Source organism: Octopus bimaculoides, chromosome 23 (assembly GCF_001194135.2).
Source record: "Octopus bimaculoides isolate UCB-OBI-ISO-001 chromosome 23, ASM119413v2, whole genome shotgun sequence".
In the NCBI taxonomy this organism is placed as follows: Eukaryota; Metazoa; Mollusca; class Cephalopoda; order Octopoda; family Octopodidae; genus Octopus; species Octopus bimaculoides.
The window spans coordinates 2,184,602-2,189,601 of record NC_069003.1 but is presented as its reverse complement, the minus strand read 5'-3'; the positions used below and the strand labels follow the sequence as shown (position 1 = coordinate 2,189,601).

Sequence of the window (5,000 nt, the reverse complement as noted above, 5' to 3'; positions counted from 1 at the left end):
CTCTGCGTGCATTTGCTTCGTTATTATGAAAGCAGTTCGTATACTTATTGATCAAACCTCGTATGTCTGTGTGCGTGTGTATATATATATATATATATATATATATATATATATATATATATATATATATATATATATATATATATGTGTGTGTGTATATATGTGTGTACGTGTGTGTGTGTGCGTGTGTATACGTATGACTGCGCAGAATGACTGCGCAGCATCTTGTAGCTTCATTGTCGTCATTAAATTTAAGTTTATGTTTATTTCGAATTTAAAGATGTGTGTGTGTGTGTGTGTGTGTGTGTGTGTGTGAGCGTGTGCTCGTGAGTCCATATATATCTGAATACTTCAGCATCTATCTATGTATGTATCTATTCATGTATCTATCTATCGGTCTATCGGTATATCTATCTGACGATCAGTCTATCTATCTATCTATCTATCTAGAGACACATATACAGAGATATATATACACACGCACTACTGAGAATGAGAGAGAGAGAGAGAGAGAGAGAGATAAAGGAGAGAGAGAGATAAAGGAGAGAGATAGAAAAGGGGAGAGAGGAAGGGGAGAGAGAGAACGTCTAAGAGTGTGTAGGATACTGTGAGATGCAGATGGAGAGTCAGAGAGAAACCAATTCTTTGAAAGTGGAAATGATATATCCAAGTTGTGCGTATGAGTAATCGTCTGTGTGTGTGTGTGTGTGTGTGTGTGTGTGTGTGTGTGTGTTGGTGTGCATTTATACAGAGACAAAGAGAAGTAGAGGGATGTGAAGAAAATCGCCTTAACATTTTAACTGTTTGCACAGCGTGTTAAGGGTATGAATTTTATAATAACAGCTCTTAAGTTAATTGCTAAATCCCACCGAAATTATCAGTAAACAAATAAAGCAACACAAGAACAATAGCATATAAATAGATAAATAAATAAATCTCGAACGAAAATTAATTATATAATAGCATAAGTAAAGAGAAAAAGTATTGTAACCCATTGTCTAGCGAAGGAAAAGTGTTTCGTTATTTGAGTAACGAGATTACGAATGCGTCTTTGTCCATATTGAAAGTTAGAGATGGAGAGGAATGGGGAGAGAGAAGTAAAAAAGGAAGAAGAAATGAGAGAGAAGGAAGAGAGGGGAAGTAAGAGGTAGTGTGAAGGAAAGGAAGACGGTGCGAGAGAGGAACACGCGAATATTCTGTATGCAATTAATCTAATTTCGTTTGGCAACCGCACAGAGGAAATACGATGTTCTATGTCTATGATTATTATTGTTGTTGTGGTTTGGATTTTATGATATTAACATATTACTATTAAGATATGAAGATATATATATATATATGTCAAGATGCATGTGTGGGTATATTATGTATATGTGTGTATATATGAGATAGATAGATAGATAGATAGATAGATAGATAGATAGATAGATAGATAGATAGATAGATATAGATGTATTTAGATATATATATATTTGTTTACATGTATATGTATGTATATATGTGTATGTTTTTATGCATGCATTTATTCATTAATTAATTAAATTACACGTAATCAATTCAATTTCACATTAATCCAATTTCACGCATATATATGTCTCCACTGTCCCGTTTTTGCTCCCAACTTTGACCCATAAATCCTAAATTCTATTTTAGAATTTATGGGAGCATCTGTCTTTGAAGTCCCATATCGTCGTTGAATGCTCGAAATGAGGAGTAGATAGACAGCCGACATGGTAACTGCTTGATTGACATCGAGCTCTGTACTACGCCAGTTAAGAAACACCAACAGTTACAACAACTAATAATAAGTCAGACATGGATAATGACTTCTGTATCTGACTACAACTGGTAGAAGTCGTCACGGCCGGGAATCCTTTAATTTCAAGATTTATTAAGAATATAAATGATAGCACCAACGCAGAAGATGGTTACACTAGATAATATAGTCCTAAACGCATTCCGTCTGAATAAAAAAGGGGATAGACCAGGGTTATATTTTTTTGATTGAAGGTCAACCCAATGAGAATTAATTTGAATGTTAACCTCCAAAAATTACATGACACATCATAAAGTATGTCATGGATAGGATGGCTACGGTTGGAATGGTTTCTTTCACTTGTCTAATCGACGTGTATTTAATTCGTTCTGAACCCCCACTGGGCAGAAAACGTGTCTCATTATGTAATGAGGTCCGGGGTAGTGGGCAACCACGATCGTTAGCACGGGGGTCGTTCTTTACGTTTTGAGTTCATATTCCACCGAGGTCGACTTTACTTTCATCCCATCCAGGGTTTGAGCACTGAGTCGATGTAATCGATTTACGACATCCCTCGAAATTTCATGAATTATTTAATGAGGTCCATAAAGCACTTGAGAGAACTATATGATTGACACGATTGGAATTCATTTGATCGTAGTTTCGTTCCGTCAAAGCTAACTCCGGATGAAAGAACAACGACAATTTCAAGGACAATAACATCATAGAAGACAATATCTCAGTTATTTAATATCCACTCTACAGATGAAGTTTTAAACACTGTTAAATTTTCTCTCCTTTCATTTTAGCCTGTAGATAGAAACTTGTTCTTTAACTACACACATGCCTCATTTACAAGAGCTATAATTGAGACATATATAGTTACATCTCTCTGCCAATCACAAGAACTTTAAGTGCGGCTTATAAAGTTGACTGTCGAGCTATTCTATTGAAATTTTCTTCGCTATTTATTTATAAGATCTCTTTTCAGTTAACAAAGTCTCAGAACAATAGCTCTGTTTGTTACAATTGAGATGTTTAAAAAGAAAAAAATGTCAAGTGCCTGCACTTTAACCCACAGAAATGGTAGCTTAGGCGTTTATTACAATTTACATCTCTAGTTGATCAGGAAGAAGCAGAATAAGAATAAGAATGCTAGAACGATCTTCCACTCAGGTAGAGAGTATTTAATGTCAACTCGTCCTTGTTCTTAGAAACGTTATAACATTTATTGAAAAGGAAAACAAATTCTTATACACAATATCTTTGTTTCGAGCAGAAGGAGAAAACAAATTTCAGAAGCAACTATCGACAGAAAAAAACAAGTCAATATGAATAATAAAAAGAAACAAACTAAAAAATAATAACCACTAAACACCGACAACAACAAATGGAGATAACAACATATATTAAATTTCAAAATCGAGAAACTTAATAAAAAGTGAAATAAAAATGAAGAAGCAGTTTCTTACCTGCAGGGTTTGAAACCTCACACGTTCGATTGCCACTTGATAAGAGTCTGATAAAACGTGTTGGAAATCTTGACATAAGATTCTCGCTAAAAAAAAAAAGTCGATATTTAACCAATTTCTTGTTAGTTATTCTATTGTAATTTTTTTTCTTTTGTAAATATATTAAATTTTATTAACAAAAAACGATAAAAAACTGTCGTCTGCTTTTTTCCATTTTCTTTTACGTCTTATGCGTGTGTAAGTCATTTTCGTTATAATATTTTTTTGTAGATTTTGTTTACTTTATTTTGTTTTGTTTTTTTCTAAATTTATTGTTGATTCAGACAGGCTGCAAGACACACTATATTTGTATTATCTTTCAATTATTTTACTCTTTCCTCATATATATATATATCGCACATTTCTGTTTAGCATACAAGCATGTATACAGATACACATACACTTATAAATATACATGTATGCATATGTCTGAGAGTCTAATCTCTGCGAGTGTGGCATGCCTATGCGTATATACATGTATGTATACGTAATATATTATATATACTATGTGTGTGTATTTGTAGGTTTATGTATGGGGACATTCAAGCGCACGCAGTTGCAAAATTTCAAACGAAAGAACACTAGTCACCAAGTATTGGCGCTATATTTTCATATTAGCTAGATATGAGTTGGTAGTACTGCGTGATTCAGTTGGTAAAGTCGTAACGTTGTCATTTCGTGTCCAGCCCCATAGCTCAAGTGCTATCAACCTTAGACTCGGCTGGACTAGATTCCTCCATTTGAATGACACCTGGTTGAAGGAAACAACACATATACGACGTTACTGAAATTCTTCAATAATATATATTCTTGCTATTATGTTAAACTGTCGTGTATCCAAATTTGCCCATTATTATTATTATTATTATTAAGGAGGCGAGCTGGCAGAATCGTTAGGTTCTGAGTACTTAATTGGTACTTAATTTAACGACCCCGAGAGGATGAAAGGCAAAGTCAACCTCGGCAGAATTTGAACTCAGAACGTAGCGGCAGACGAAATACTGCTAAGCATTACGCCCGGCGTTCTAACCATTCTTCACGGTCTCCGCCTTGACACCGACAATAATAACACAGCAACAACAATGTGATGACCGAGGTCATTAAACATTCAAACGAACCCAATTACACGGCGATCGTTGATAGACAAATAAGATGTAATGTATAATACGTTTAGAACCCCCACTGACTGTCTCTCTTTCTCCCAATCTTCTCCTACTTTTGCGGATCAATATATCACACTCCTCCGCCTCTCTCTTTGTATCTATCCATCGTTTTCTCTTATGTCATAATACGTTTTATTCTTTATTTCAATATTAGAAATGATGAAAACGGTGAGCTGCCAGAATCGTTAGCACACCGGGCAAAGAACTGCTTGGCGGCATGTCAGCGGTTTTATGTTCTGCGTTCAAAATCCGCCTAGGCTAACATTGCGTTTCATCTTTCCGGAGTCGATAAAGTAAGTACGAAGTGGACACTGGGGTCGATGTAATCGACTTACGCCTACTCCCTGAACTTGCTGGCTTTGTGCTAAAATTTGAAAATAATTTAAAACATATGATGACATTGGTGAGACTGTAACATCGCCAGCACAACGGACAAAATGCTTAGAGGTATTTCGTCTGTCTTTATATATATATATACACACGCATATGTATTTACATACATTCTTATGCATATATATATATGCATATATACACACGCATATATATTTACATACATTCTTATGCATATAT

General features: G+C 34.8%; 1 long non-coding RNA gene across 1 annotated transcript in view; it reads right to left on the bottom strand.

The window, feature by feature from the left end:
- Positions 1 to 5,000, bottom strand: part of LOC128250621 (uncharacterized) — a 19,319-nt gene that overhangs the window by 3,898 nt on the left and 10,421 nt on the right. The window contains exon 2 of the long non-coding RNA XR_008266648.1: positions 3,229 to 3,314. This is a non-coding gene — a long non-coding RNA (uncharacterized LOC128250621). The remainder of the gene's footprint in view (positions 1 to 3,228; positions 3,315 to 5,000) is intronic.